This window comes from Oncorhynchus clarkii, chromosome 2, assembly GCF_045791955.1.
Source record: "Oncorhynchus clarkii lewisi isolate Uvic-CL-2024 chromosome 2, UVic_Ocla_1.0, whole genome shotgun sequence".
Taxonomy (NCBI): domain Eukaryota; kingdom Metazoa; phylum Chordata; class Actinopteri; order Salmoniformes; family Salmonidae; genus Oncorhynchus; species Oncorhynchus clarkii.
Window position 1 is genome coordinate 35,820,300 of NC_092148.1, and position 16,691 is coordinate 35,836,990.

Here is a 16,691-nt window from a genome sequence, read left to right on the forward strand (position 1 = left end):
GGAGTCTTAAAACACACACACACACACACACACACACCGACAGAGAGAGGTTGGAGAGAAAGAGAGAAAAAGTACATCTAATGTTTTCCATCCTTGGGAGGAGGATAGGAGCATTGAGAAGGGGAAGGGCGGGAGGGGAGGAGAGAAGGTATTGCAGGGTATCGTTAGAATCAGAAGCAAAATCAAACCTCCACACAACAATGAGGTTGAAACGTGGGGGGGGGGGGGGGGGGGGGGGGGGGGGGTCATCAAAGAGAAACACTGTAGACACAGAGCACCATCCTTACAGTGTGTACTATTTTTGTTATTTACAGTGTTTACATGAGTCAACTGTACTTGAGTGCACACAGTGTTGTATTCTGTGTATGTATGTATAAATGAATGAATATTGAAGCCACAGTGTGTAATGTTTCTGTAATTTAATAACGATATATTCCATTTTTATTACATGATTTAACTTCATGAGATTAGTAAAAAAATCTAAAAAAACGTATCTTTAGCACATAAAAAAGCACAGAAAAAAGTTTTTGTTTTACTTTCGTTGTGACGGGTAAACAAATGATTTATAGCTTCAAATCATGTTTTTTGCATTTGCTCTATTGTTGACATCTTTGTTGGTGTCCCATTCTTTCAGGTTTTGCACCAATTAAGTGTGTATTAGTGTATTCTGCACTGGGGGGGATTTGAATGTACACTGGGAGTATACGTGTGCATGTGTGTGCCTGTGTGTGTGTGTGTGTGTGTGTTTTTTATTCCGCACTAGCAGTGACATGTGTGTAGGTCAGAAGCAGGTGGGGGGTCTGTGTCTGAGACGCTCTGTAAAAGGTCACTGTGGAGTTCAGTCTCTGAGAATCAGTGTGTGTGTGTGTGTGTTCCCCCAGGGAGCGTGATTCAGGTGAGATGGCTGAGATAGGTGAATCAAGAGTGTGTGCCATAGAGCTGGGAGAGAATAAAAAGAGAGAGAGAGAGAGAGAGAGAGAGAGAGGGGAAACAGAGAGAGAGGAAGAGGGAGAGAGAGGAAGAGTCTGATCTCATTCTGTTTTACGTCACACAGACATGCCCTCTGAAGACTGGGAAATGATATTGCTGTCAGAGAGTGGAACTCTGCAGTCTGAAGCCTAGCAGCTACACTCAGCACAGCAGACTCAGTCAGTCAGTCTGTGTGTGTGCGCGTGTGTGTGCGTGTGGTGTGTGCAGGTGCGAGTGTGTGCTGTTCATGCACGTGTGTGCGTATGTTGAGGCCTTATCTGCGTGTCGTCTCAGACCTTGAAGATCTCTGTGATGAGCTGCTTTCCAGAGGCTTGGTAAACATGTAATTAGCAGTGTAATTAGCACAATGGCTAATTGTTGCTTTGCTCGGGCTGCATGGGTCGGGATTACATGGTGACAAACCCACACTCCCTCGTGGGGACCACAACAGACCATTCCTCCACCATGCCCCTCTTTCTCTATCTGAGAGAGATAATGTCTGTTTGCAATCTTCCCACATTACCTCACGTCACATCCACAAACTCACTGATCTCTATGCCATCTGGATGTTATAGTATAACTTACTATACATTTCTTGTGTCTCAGTTTATTGCTTTAAATGTGTCTGCAACTCAGTAGCTGCCATGAAATAAGACTCAACTCAAAACTCAATATGGTCTACATTGGAACCATAGGCTGGGACTGCTTCTGCATTTCATAAAGGTCTGTTGTCGGCACACCAAGACTGACAACAAGACTAGACTAACCACCAATCCTATCAAATAAAGATGTAAGCCCCATAGAGTTATCTCACGTACATTATACTGGTAGACAGATCCACTGCTATCAACTGAGCTGAAAACAAGTCAGAGAAAAGCTGAGGCTCAGGGGTTGCAGAGCAGAGCAGCAGGCCTTGGCTACAGCCCAGGTAGCACACTAATTGTATTTGTCACACACACACACACACACACACACACACACACACACACACACACACACACACACACACACACACACACACACACACACACACACACACACACACACACACACACACACACACAAATAAAAGTCTCTCATAATCCTATTACAATATTGACTGTTTTAAACCCCCCCAAAAAATCAATTAAGCAGATTATATTAGTCTGAAACATAGGAGTTCTAGGTTTCACACTCCTAAACATAGGAATTCTCTTAATCATGTTATAGAGAGTGATGTCAGAGCTGTAGTTCCGCTCTAAACTACATCCTCAACAGGCGGGTTAAACAGCAAACACCAACCAATGGGAATGGAGAGGAGAATGTAAATGTCATGCAAATACAACATACCTGTATAATGAGGGTTATAGCAAGGACACTGCCATGGTGGTACAATGTAAATAAGCAATATTTGTGTAATATTTCATGATTACAAAACATTATTTGCACCATCCATTACGTTTGAGACTCATTATCAAATATGCAATATTGTCAGAGTGTGAATTCATTTTCACCTAAAGTTAAGATGCTAGAAAAGTAATTAAACTTACAATTTAATGAAATCATGAAGCATACATGGAGTCACTAGAGATTGTGCATAAATTACTTCAATTAATCACACGGAGTCTGATTCAGATGGTAAAAGTTAGAGGATCTTCTCTCTGCTGTAGGGGGTATTGTGTGTGTGTGTGTGTGTGTGTGTGTGTGTGTTGCGTCTAGGTGTATGTCTGTTTGTGCGAGCGTGTGTGTGTGTGCTTGCACGCGTCCGTGTGCATGTGTGTGAGGGGTCAGGACAGTGAATGAAGGGTGTGATCGGGGCGCAGGGTTTGGTAAAGGGCCAGGTCTACAGGGGAGAAAGAGAGAGGGGACCTTAGAGAGAGGACACAGGATGTGCCACAGCCCCTCTCTCCCCTCCAGTCGCCCCATGCTGTCATGGGATGTCGCCGTGGGTGACAGTTGCCCTAGCAACGCCTCGGTGCGAGGAGGCTGCATGCTCGGAGGGTTATGCAGAGCGGGGATGGGGTGATAGTGGTGGTACAAAAGGGTTGGGATGGGGGGGGGGGGGGGTCCGTACCAAGGAGGTAAACATCAACACACACTCTCTCTCTTTTCTCATCAACACTAGGCTTGATTAAAGCGGCAACGCAAAACCAAATGAGTCCACATTTGCATATACATGCTGCGTAAAATTAAAACTCATACGTTGGTGTGAATTTGCCTCGAACAGGGCCGTGGTAAATATATACAATAGCCACATCGGAATAAGATGGAATAGTTTCTCTTTCACATCAGTTTCCTACCATATTCTACAGACAGCTTACACTCAAGCAACATGTCACCACATAACATATAACCCCACCATAATGTATGCATTTCATATCAAATCAAATCAAATGTATTTATATAGCCCTTCGTACATCAGCTGATATGTCTCAAAGTGCTGTACAGAAACCCAGCCTAAAACCCCAAACAGCAAGCAGTGCAGGTGTAGAAGCACGGTGGCTAGGAAAAACTCCCAAGAAAGGCTTAGAAATACATATACAGTACGGATACAACACAGGTGGTGTTATGTGTCTCTCTGTGCTCATAGCAGATGGAATAGGTAATAGCTTCTCCTAACCACTGATATGGGGTCAGCTATTTTATCATCCCCCTGATGGTTAGGATTAGGGATATGGTTATCTGACCCTAGATCAGTGGTTAAATATTCTACCTGAAGTGCAGTAGACACTCACCCCTGCTCTCTCTGCCAGGGCTCCCCCTGCTGTCTCTCAGGGTGAAGTGGCCCTCCAGGTTGCCTATCTGTTTGGGTGGAGCACAGACATGTTACTGACACACACACACACACACACATACACACAAACAAAAACAAACACACACCACACGCTACGCTACGCTAGCACACGGCTATAGTATCGCTTCGTTCATGTCCAGTGCAGCCATACACAGTATGACGTTTAGGACCTCTTTCCCCAAGTTGGGGTTACGTACGTAGAGGGTTAGAGAGGTTTATGATTTGATTCCACCTGAGCTAAGTGTAGAAACGAGAGCATATCATGAAGATACACTTTTACTACCCATGTGACCCCTTCCACAACACAATTTCAACAGTTACCCTGACCATCTGTCTCTGTAAGAGGTGGTGGTGCTAAAATCCAATAGCCCACATTTCATCTGGCCAAATCCCAGGCTTTTCATTTCCAAGCCTTATAAACTTAAACCTTTTGACTCGCCTGGGAGACCTAACTAAGTGAAATCTACTTTGTGGCAATTGTGTGCCTTGTACGAGAGGGGTTTGTGTATGTGGACTGTGTGTGTGTGTGTGTGTGTCTCTTGCTGATTCTATCTTCCTTCAGTTTCATTCTCTCCTATTCTCTGTCCCCAAGGTACATCAGGCCCGAGACTGCCGAGTAAATTGTCCCAAATTGAGTTCCTTTTCCTTGGCAGATACAGGCTACATCCCCACCGTTTAGAGAGAGAGGGAGAGGAAGATGGAGAGAGAGAGAAACAATATCACAGCACACAGTTGCACGCTTAACAATTTCCTCTAATTTCTCCTTCTCTCCCCATCCCTTTTTCTTCAACATTTTTCTCCCTCCCTGATTTCCCTATTGCCTCTCTTTTTCTTCCCCCACACTATTCTTATCTTCCTCTCTCTATATATCACTCCCCTACGTGCTCTCTTTATCTCCCACACCATGTATCATCTCAGACTTCCCTCCCTCTGCTTTCTTTTCCCTCTTCAGTCAGAGTTCTCCACTCCCTGTTCTCTCTCCTCCTCCTCCTTCCCGCCCTCCCAGGCTGGCTGTACTCAGTGACACACTACCCATCAGTGCAGACCCCCCGGGCAGCAGAGTCCCGCTCTGACAATAATCACACGGTAAGTTTATAATGCTGGCCATCCTGAGCCCAGCTGAGCTGTGCTGAGCGCATGCGACTCCCCTGGCTCCTGCACACTACATTAGACTCAGTGGGAGGCAGGCTGGAAACAGGGACTGCGGATGGAGCTGACTGGGGCTGGCGAGTGAACTGAGACTATAGGATGGGGATGGGGATGACTAGGGCTGGGGATAAGACACAGGGATAGGGATCAATGGGGATGGGGATGGGGATAGGGACAGATATAGATGGGGCTGGGTATGACTGGGGCTGGTGATAGGGTATAGAGCTGGGGTTCTGACTGGTGGTGGTGATGTACTCGAACACACAACATGGAAGCCAACCTACATTACACAAAATGACTGCATCCATCTAACAATGACACCCACCAAAACATCCCTACCCAATCCCGCCAAAGCAAACAGCCACCCTGCCGGGGCAGGTTCAGCGGAGAACAATATGAGGACAATCAGAGTTAGAGTTGGTATGGATCTTCCCCCTGCTAATGAAGGCACTTTGAAAAGGTAATCTAATTCACCACCAGCAATTAAAGCGGGGAGAGACTTGTCACTATCAATTATCTGCTCCTTCACTCATTTCCTCCAGTGTGGAAGTATAAGGCCTGTCTGCCTTACACACACACACACACACACACACACACACACACACACACACACACACACACACACACACACACACACACACACACACACACACACACACACACACACACACACACACACACACACACACACACACACACACACACACACGCGCCAATAAGAGAGAACACTAATCATATCCCAGACGGGAGCAGACAGAACCTCTGTCCCTACAACCCTCGCTATGTGTTAACACGTCAACTTATCTCATAACCCATCAGCCAATGTATCAGTCCAGCTTCAGGTTGTGTTTAGTATGGAGTCATCAAAATAATGTGTTGTCTCGAAAGCTCGATATTGATAGCTCTAGATCTGGAGTGGAATAAAGCAGTACAGAATAGAAGTGGTCTTGGCCTTGAGTGCATGGGTCCTTGATGTTGGTGTACTGTATATTAATAAAACATGAGCTGAATCCTAACATTCTCACAGCCAAGGACTGACCTCAGCCATCCAACCAACCTCTCAGCCTTCACCCTCTGATCCTCGTTTACAGAGGATGCAGTTAATGCTGTGTGTCGACCACTTCCCCTCTCTCCCCTAGACCTGACCTATGAAAGAAGCACCTATTTCTGCCAGTCCCTCTTTAAGAGAGAAAGGAAAGAAATATGACGGAAAGCATGTTGCTTTTTTTAAAACCTGAAAAAAATCTAATTGGCTTTTAATTTATGAAGGTGACCTTTTGTAATAAGGACCACCAAGGGGGGGAAAAAATACTCACATTGCATAATGGGCAGAAAAGGGTATCCTTAATTGAGTGTGTGTGCGTCCGTGCGTGTGCGCGTGTGCACAACGGCGTGTCTGCTTGTGTTTATCTATGTAGAGTTTAGGTGTTGAAACCGTCCTTAAGATATGCTTCTTTATGTGTGTGCATGACTCAAAGCTTGAAGTCACTGTTCATCATATGCATCACAACCTACAGGTGTAGGACCATGATTTGTTCACCCTGTTGTCGCATCAAATTTTTCTGTCAGTCTTAATTTGCCCTATCAAAAAATGTATTAACCCCTACATAAATGTCCATTAATTTTAATCCACACAATATATTCACATTTCCTGTTGCTGCAGGATTATTTTACTGCTGCAACAATACTGGTCAAATTAAGATGCTATATCTGTACCATGCCACTGGCATGTTGTGACTATTATCATTACCTGTCAATCAAAATCTTCACAAACCAAGTGACCACACTACACCATCTATCCTGAATCAGGGTCACACAGAGTGTTTCTTGGTAGTCTTAAACAAATCTACTTTGAAACAAAAGTATACAGCTCATACACATGGTTATGGGGCGGCAGGGTAGCCTAGTGGTTAGAGCGTTGGGATAGTAACCAAAAAGTTGCAAGTTCAAATCCCCAAGCTGACAAGGTACAAATCGTTCTGCCCCTGAGTAAGGCAGTTAACCCACTGTTCCTGTCATTGACAATAAGAATTTGTTCTTAACTGACTTGCCTAGTTAAATAAAAGTAATTAAAAAATGGGTTTAAATAAAAGAAGACACCATGTTAGATAAGAAGTTGAAATGTATTTGAGTTTGCATCCAATATTATGCTTTATATACATCACAGAAGACTGACATATAACAAAACTGTTTGACATAGAAACACCGGATTTTCAGCGGGTTTTTATTCATTATGAAATTATGAAAAATATGAATAACATTCCACCCATGAGGTCACTAAAGGGTGATTTGGTCATTTGACTGCAGGAAAGGGCTACAAGTCAATGTCTTTGAGTTAACAGGTCACTATACACTGATGCGTAGCAGCCTATCTGTGACTTTATAGCTATGCCCGCCTCCATTCTCAGTCTGCGTCCCAAATGGGACCCTATTCCCTATATATTTTGCATTCATTTTGACCAGAGCCATATGGACCCTGATCAAAAGTAGTGCAGTATAAAGGGAAGAGGGTTCCATTTAGGACGCATCCTAGGTCTGCCATAGTATGGGTTTGAACAGCTCTCTGACACATCTATCAAAGAAGCCGCATGAGCCGCTCCCACTGACAGCCTCCGACAGACAAAGGAAGGGAGGGGACAGCGTGGAAGAAAAACAAAAACAAACAGAGACATCAAGAGTCACTGAGGCGATGTGCAAGAGCCACGTGTGGCGGGCCCACCCTATGGAGAGAGAGACAGCTGGTGTGTATGCTTACTGCTCTACAGGGGTTTAGGCCTGTGGAAGCCAATAGAAGCCATAACTAAGAGATACGACCAGGCGTGTGTGTGCATCTGTGTGTATGTGTCTGTGTGTGTGTGATAGAGAGAGGGAGAACGAGTGGTGTGGGGGGGGGGGTGTAATGGTGCCATGTTGGATGGGGTAAGTGGGGTGAGCAGTGATGTCTTGCTGGCTTCAGGGTTGGTAGAGAAATCTGGGCTATGTAGTTGGACAAAGGTGTTTTAGATGAAAGTCTGCTCTGCTGCTAACACAGAGGGAAGGGTAGTAATGTGGTAGTGGTTCTGAAACCTCTTTACATGCCCGCTAATCTAGAGTCCTCCTCACACTGCTTATCCACAGATGTGAAATATTCATTCATTTCTGCCTGTGGTTGGATGAACAATAAGTGATGAGCAGAGGAAGACAGCATGCTACCTTAAACTGACCAATCTGAACAGAGTACCATTAACAGCACTAATACACTGACCAATCAAAAACACAGAATGACCTACATGATTACAGTTTTTCTCAATTGCTAAAACACTAAAACCAATTGGCTGAACAAAGTTCTCAGTTGCCTGGACTCATTTAGCTAATTATGCAGTCTGTTGTCAATACCTTAAACCATTTCACATGGTAAAACACAATTTGCAGATCTCACTTAGACTTTTCAGCAAAACTCTAAACACATTCTCATTCTCAAAACACATTCTGCACTCTAATGCACATGTCATCCATACTGGTAAACACAAGTGGCAACAATCAAATACAAATAGAGAACATGATTTAACCTGTTTCAAATGATGCGACACAACCAATATAAGCCAGTTCAGAGAGGAAACAGGTTGTTGAAGGTGGGAAGGAGAAAGTCTGAGAATGGATACTGTAGTACAGTGCATTGTAGGCTGTATACTGTACAATGGATGAATTGTATGGCCCTGAACATTGTGCTTTCCATTTATTAACAGTACTGACTGCTCAATAGATTTTGACTGGTTGCAGGATCATATCAACAAAGAACAAGAATTACAGTAACACAGAGACAAAGGACAAGTTTGTGAGATGCAGGGTACAGTACTGTAAAAATAGGGGTACAAGGAGGAGGAAGAACAAAAAACAGAATTGCAAAGAGCAAAGCAGAATAGTAATTTCTGATCAATTTTGAGCTACTATGATAGAACATGTTTTCGTTCATCAAAAGACAATGACGGAAAAATATTAATATTTTTTTAGATAAAAAATTTACTTCTCCCTGAGAATTGTCTGTTTTGAACAATGTGTTTTCTATTTTTCGGTGTATTGTTTACTGACTGCTTGAGAGTGTATATCATTTTGATCACTTTGTTTATGATTTGAGAGCAGTGTTTGATTTTGAACACAGGTAAAAACTGTTTTGAGGCGAATGTTTCATTTTGCAAGAGGAGTCAGAGGTTATGTAAATAGTGCTTGAAGATGAGGTTTTGTGTTTAATGTTTTCAGGAAATGGAACAAGGTTTCAGAAATGGTGTTTTAGCAATTGAGAAAAACTGTAAACAACCTATGAATCCAAATGAGCGTGACATGATTTTTGCACCGCACATTTAAAAAAATAAGGATTTTAATCTAACAAAAATAAAGGATTTAAAAAAGCTAGTGTATGTCTTAGTTTTCAGCGCATTTATTTAAGTCTAATTTCTTCCAAATATCACCATTATCTACAGAAGCTATAACAATGCTAAACCCCATACGCTAAAAGATCTATACATCAATATCTCTCATTGCAAGTCTATTTCCACATAGCTTAAGAGCATTGTGTGAGTAAATGTGTTTGTGTTTCTCTCTCATCTCCTCCCTCTCTCCCCTTTTACCTTTCCTCCTCTGTCCTCTCCTTTCTCCATTTCAATATTGAAGAGAGTTTTTATTTAAGGCTGGACTCGGGGGTGCTGAGGCGCTCTCGGTAATTTTCCTACAAAGTGCTTTAATCCATCACACGGCCAACATGTGGCCTTTGCAGCCATACATCATCTCAGCCTAGAGAGAGAGAGGAAGAGAGAGGGAGAGAGAGAGAGAGAGAGAGAGAGAGAGAGAGAGAAAGAGCACCCAACATAATTTCTGCTCTCTTCCTCCTCGTCCTCCATTTCTTCCTGGCATTCCCACCTGGAAGGGGGAAGCATCTACATCTTCCAGAGTCAGAGACTACTCTTTGCCTCTTCTCTTTGCCCTCGCTACATATTTGTCGCCAAACCCACTGGCTCCAGGTCATCTATAAGTCTTTGCAAGGTAAAGCTCCGCCTTATCTCAGCTCACTCGTCACCATAGCAACACCCACCCGTAGCACGCATTCCAGCAGGTATATCTCACTAGTCATCCCCAAAGCCAACACCTACTTTGGCCGCCTTTCCTTCCAGTTCTCTGCTGCCAATGACTGGAACGAATTGCAAAAATCACTGAAGTTGGAGACTTATATCTCCCTCACTAACTTTAAGCATCAGCTATCTGAGCAGCTTACCAATCGCTGCAGCTGTACACAGCCCATCTGTAAAAAGCCCATCCAACTACCTAACTCATCCCCATATTGTTTTTATTTACTTTTCTTTCTCTTTTGCACACCCGTACTTCTACTTGCATATCATCGTCTGCACATCATCATCTGCACATCTATCACTCCAGTGTTAATTTGCTAAATTGTAATTACTTCGCTACTATGGTCTACTTATTGCCTTACCTCCTTACCCCATTTGAACACACTGTATATATATTTTTCTATTGTGTTATTGACTGTACGTTTGTTTATCCCATGTGTAACTCTGTGTTGTTGTTTTTTTGTCGCACTGCTTTGCTTTATCTTGGCCAGGTCGCAGTTGCAAATGGCCTACCTGGTTAAATAAAGGTGAAATAAAACAAAATAAAACAAATAAAACAAATAAATAAATAAATGCGGTGCCTTTTACAGTGTGCAGTTGGTGCAGCGGTGCCCAGCCTCCTGCCATGGCCATCACCTGCCTCCATTACACACACACACACACACACACACACACACACACACACACACACACACACACACACACACACACACACACACACACACACACACACACACACACACAGAGAGAGTTGAGTGAACCCTCAGCCCTCTAACTAATGGAATGGGGCCTCACAACTAGCCATTAGAGTATTGGTATTCCTCCCCGTGCCCCTAAGTGCCCTGCACAAAGAGCAAAGAGAGGGAGAGGACACAGGAGAGAGGGATGGAGGAGGGATGGAGGAAAGAGAGGTGTGCTTTGGGGTCTGGTCATTGCATTTCATCCAACATCCATCCACCATGCATATGAACACATCGGGAATGGAGGTTGTTCGGAAGACTTAAATGTCCATTACCTTGAAACCTTTATAGAATATATTTATTTGTGTATTTACCAGCACTTTCTAATAATTTAGCCAGATACTGTCAATATTGTATCTGTTTTAGCTCATGTAAGCAGCATTTCTGTTTGTCGGCAGTCCGCATTTTACATGTCCTGGTTTGATATTGCACGTTCGCTCAGTTGACTGGTCAGTCTGTAACTCGCAGGTTTGTACAGTTTGTTGAAAGGATATTGAGATTCTAAATGAGGTACAGCATACAGACTAAGCCCTGTTCAAAGGTAGTTTTAAGCGTGATTGACAGCCGAGTTGACTGATCTCTGAGCGCTCTGATTTCATTTAGCCCAGTAAATCCAGCTCTCTACATCAATTACATGTGCTTTACTCAGATAGAAAACACACCTCCAGAGCACATGTATGATTGGTAGAGAGAGACAGGTGGAAGGTAGGGTATGTGTAAAATAGGCATGGGGGGGTTGAATCTCTTGATGAGCTGATACAATGTCCACAGACACTAACACAAGCTGTGCTTTGGTAATGTATGGTAATGGTATGGTAATGATATGGTAATCTGGCGGCAGTGTTCCACATCACTAGAGAGATGGGAATTCTGGGAGGCCTTTCACCACTGGGTGAAGAGGAGGGACTTCCTGGTCTCAGAGTACACAACAACAACAACACACACCCACACACACACACCACACACGCACCTACCCATACGCACCTACCCACACACAGACACACACACACACGGTCATATATACTACTATCACATATACACACTATCTACAGTCATTAAAACAAATACACAATAACATGATACGACATATTTGCAAATACACATGCAGAATGCATTTACGCATGTGAGTGCGAGGGCTCTTAAGCCTGTACAGTACTTTGAGTCAGTCTGATGTTCTGTGTAATAGAATGAGTATGAGGAGATTAAGGGGAGGGTGTGTATGCATGCCAATCCTTCACACATGCCAGGGGCCATGACAAGTGTGTGTGTGTGTGTGTGTGAGAAGTGGTTGAGAACGATCCTGTTGTTTTCCATGTCTGAAACCTCACACCAGTAATGTCTGCTATTACCTACCCTGTCTGAGCGTGCTCTTGTCACACACACACACACACACACACACACACACACACACACACACACACACACACACACACACACACGGCTACACATCACAACTATAAACAATGGACTGCAACCATATACTACATGGGTTTGGAAGAGTACCTGTACCACACATTCTGACAATAATCCATCCTGAGTACACACAAACACATGCATGGGGGAGTTTATGATACTACAACTCACATCCTTATCCTCTCTTGAGAGAACTGAAACTAACTTAAAATGTGTGTTTTGTTCTGTTGTATATTTTCACTGCGCCTCGTCTGAAGATTTTCTGACGTTCAGACATCTAAAGTACAGGCTTGCTGAAGGTTGTAATACCACCCTTCAAATGAGAGGTATCTTTAGGGCCCTTTTGATATGACTGCTCGGGTAAAAATCTGGGAGCTGTACGCTATGGTAAGAGAAAAACAACATGAATGATGTTTAATCATGGCCATCATCATCAGAAACCAAAGAAGAAGAGCACGGAGATATCTGGACAGCGAACTGGAAGTGTCCTCTTGGATCTCCCCAGTGACAGTCAATTCATCAAATAAAATCCAAAACAGGAAGGTGAATATTCTGCCACTGAAAAAGCAATGAGGAAAACTAGAATTTGGAAACGTCATTTTACTTCCTGAATGAATTTATATTGAATTGACTACAATAATGTCTGCTGTGCTGTATTATACAGTATTGAAGAGTGCGCCCCGAAAGTAAAGAGACCTATAGTGCATTGTTGTAAAATATATCACGTCAAAAATGCTGTCTCTGTTTTTACCTTTTTGCTTTCTTTCTTTTTTATCCCAGTCGAAATTAATATGTCAAGCCAGCACAATACAATACACAGAAACCTGATGACATTCTCCTAGGTGCGCTACTAAATCAAAGAGACCACCAATATGTTGAGTGCTAGCATCAGTAGACATTTGATTCCCATTCCGTTCATACGATATTACCACTGGAATGCCAGAAGCAGATCTCATAATCCTCCAAAGCCCGCTGTGCTGTCAAACTTTTCATTTCACTTCAACGTTTTCAAAAATATCACAGTCAACTGTGAAGTGCCCGTCTTGATACACAATGTTGTATGCATGCAATGAGCAAATCACTGGTGACACAATTCAATTGGATTTGACTTAACAAAGGGATTTAATGTCATTGACATTTAGCATCAGCCTGTGGCGACAGGTAAAACAGGCCAGTCAGCAGATTGGAGGAGCTACAGGAACCTGACATGGTTGGCTTGGCGTTCCTCTTCTGCTGAGACCAAAGTTGCTGAGGCTATACTATACACAAAAAGAGAGAGAGAGAGAAAGAGAGAGAGTAGGGTGATTCGAGACCGATCCCACTCTCATTAATACCTGAGAAGAGATGCTACATTTACACATGTGTGTCTGTGTGTCTGTTTGTGTGCATGTATGCTTGTGTGTGTGTGTGTATGCGCCCGTGTGTGTGCATGAGTTCAAGATGGAGGGGCACTGTCCAATAACTCCTGATGAAAGTCAACTCAATGTATTATTCATGGCCCAGGCTACGGTTGCAAAAGGTTGGAAACTTTCCGGTAAATTTCCGGAATTTTTCCATGGGAAGTCAAGCCTGGGAATTTGGGGAATTTAGCATAAATTCATCAAAAAAGTTAGCTTAAAACAGTGACCCTTTTTTTGTGGGACACACATAAGACAATTATATTTTGGTTAAACTATCCCCAATTCAATGGAATTGCAACCCTCTGCATGCACAGTGCATTCTTCCTTCACATGTGCAGTGCACTCTTCCATCACATGTACAGCTGATTCTCAAGATCTTGCACAATAATGAGATGCTATTGAGCCCACACTTCTACACTGCCTGAGCCAAGGACTACATGCTTTCTGGTTTTGATTACAATACTGGTGGGGGAATATATTTTATATGACATACATGACTTTTTGATAACTAGTAAATAGTAGCCTACAGCAAAGTGTGTTAAATAATTTCTAACTTGCTAACACTTTCTGCTAGTTAGTTACCGTGTGGCTTTTAGCTTGCTTGAGCCTGCTAACTGAGGAGTGTTAATTCACCTGTTTCCATACATGCTTCATTTAAAAATATATAACTTACAAAGGAGTTGTTTAATCTAACTGCTTAACTATTTATCTGTACATGGAATTGTATTTGTTTTTTTTAAACTATTTTTTTTCTAATCTTTGTAGGAAAATGCCACGGGAACTATGATGTGTGGAGACATTTCACTGCAGCTAATGTAGACGGAAAAGCTGTGTACATTTGCAAATATTATGCCAAATCATATGTGATGAATGCAACAAAGATGCAGAATCATCTGGCCAAGTGCATAAAGTTCCCTCAGCCCTCACAACAAGCAACCTCTGACAAAAGTCCCTCTACTTCTAATCAATGTGAAAATGATGAATCAGACACCTTATCGATAGCAACAGCTCATGGTCCTCCTGGAATCAGAAGTTTTTGTTGACTCAATAGAGGAACGTAGTCAGAAAAATGCTGATGAATGTTTTGCTCGAGCTGTGTATGCAACTGGTAACACCTCTGATGCTCACAGGCAATGTGTATTGGAAGAGATTTCTGAATGTTCTTCGCCCAGCATACACCCCTCCAACCAGACATACTTTATCTACTAATTTGCTGGATGCAGAGTTCAACATTGTTCAAGTGAAGGTCAAGAAAATCATAGAGAGAGCAGACTGTATTGCAATCAGCTCTGATGGGTGGTCGAATGGTGGTTTGTGGGCAAGGAATAATTAACTACATCATCTTCACCCCTCAACCAGTATTCTACAAGAGTACAGACACAAGGGACAACAGACACACCGGTCTCTGCATTGCAGATGACTTGAAGGCAGTCATCAATGACCTTGGACCACAGACGGTATTTGCACTGGTGACAGACAATGCTGTGAACATGAAGGCTGCTTGGTCTAAAGTGGAGGAGTCCTACCCTCACATCACACCTAATGGCTGTGCTACTCATGCACTGAATCTGCTCCTCAAGGACATCATGGCACTGAAAACAATGGATACACTCTACAAGAGAGCCAAGGAAATGGTTAGGTATGTGAAGGGTAATAAAGTTATAGCAGTAATCTACCTCACCAAGCAAAGTGAGAAGAATAAGAGCACCACATTGAAGCTGCACAGCAACACCCATTGGGGTGGTGTTGTCATCATGTTTGACAGTCTCCTTGAGCGGATCTAGTATCTCCAATAAATGGCCATATCACAATCTGTCGATATGTACAGCCCCATCAAGATGATCCTCCTGGATGATGTATTTTGGGAGAGAGTGGTAAGCAGCCTGAAATGCCATCCTGTCTGATGTTCAGACTCTGCTGCAGATGTACGAGAAGAAAGCCGTACTGTCCTGCCCACTTCACTGCTGCTCCAAGCAGAGAAAACTGCAGTTCTGAAATACATCAAAAAGCGTGAAGACTTCTGCCTGAAGTCCATACACACTACAGCGTACACGTTGGACCCCAAGTATGCTGGCAAGAGCATCCTGTCTGGTGCAGAGATCAACAAGGCCTATGGTGTCATCACTACCGTGTCTCGCCACCTTGGTCTGGATGAGGGCAAGATTCTTGGCAGTCTGGCAAAGTACACTTCCAAGCAAGGGCTTTGGGATGGAGATGTAATACGGCAGTCGAGCCAACATATCTCATCAGCCACCTGGTGGAAGGGACTTTGTGGATCTGAGGCTCTTTCCCCTGTTGCCTCCATCATCCTCCGAATCCCAGCAACATCAGCCGCCTCAGAGCGCAACTGGTCCTTGTTTGGGAACACACACGCCAAAGCACGCAACAGGCAGATCAATACAAGGGTTGAAACACCGGTGGACATCAGGGCAAATTTGAGGCTTTTTGAATCTGACAAGCAGCCATCCTTAACAAGGTTGGAAAGTGAAAGTGAAGATGAGGCCTCAGAGTCTGATGTTCAAGAGGTGGACATTAGGGAGGTCCAGGGAGAAGACATGGAAGCCTGAGAGGAAGTTTATAGACTATCATTTTACAGATATTTGTTGAAAATGTTGGGGATCATTCAATATTCCCCTTCTTGAGTTGTTCAGTGAAATCATCCCATGTGAAGAGTCAACTCATTTAATTAAAGTTAAATTCGTAACTAAATTGTTATTTTTTATTTATATTGGAAGGATTGAATCATTTGCAATTATGTCTGCTTATGATAAGGTAAAAGGTTCATGTTTCTGTCTCCATATGATATGGTAAATATATCCAATGCAAAAAAACTATACATTTAAATGGTATTAATATTAATTTGCATATATTTCCGTGAATTCCCATATATTCCCGTTAATTCCCACGGAAAGTTTCCACCTCTGAATATTCCCCAAAATGTGCAACCCTAGTCCAGGCAGCAGCGGGCAGAGCCAAGGCTGAAATGTGCTTACGTCCTCAGGGTGAACATTAGGGAGTCGACCACCAGGGCAAAGGACACATCCCTGATCACTTATCAATAACCTCACACTCGCTCACCCTCTCCTTCAATAGTTTGACCAGGCAAAACAGGAACTGGGAAACACAATATACCGCATGACACTAACAC

General features: G+C 43.2%; 1 pseudogene; it reads right to left on the reverse strand.

Annotated features, from left to right (window-relative positions):
* The window catches only part of LOC139377300 (PC3-like endoprotease variant B), a 139,241-nt pseudogene that overhangs the window by 112,930 nt on the left and 9,620 nt on the right, over positions 1-16,691 (reverse strand).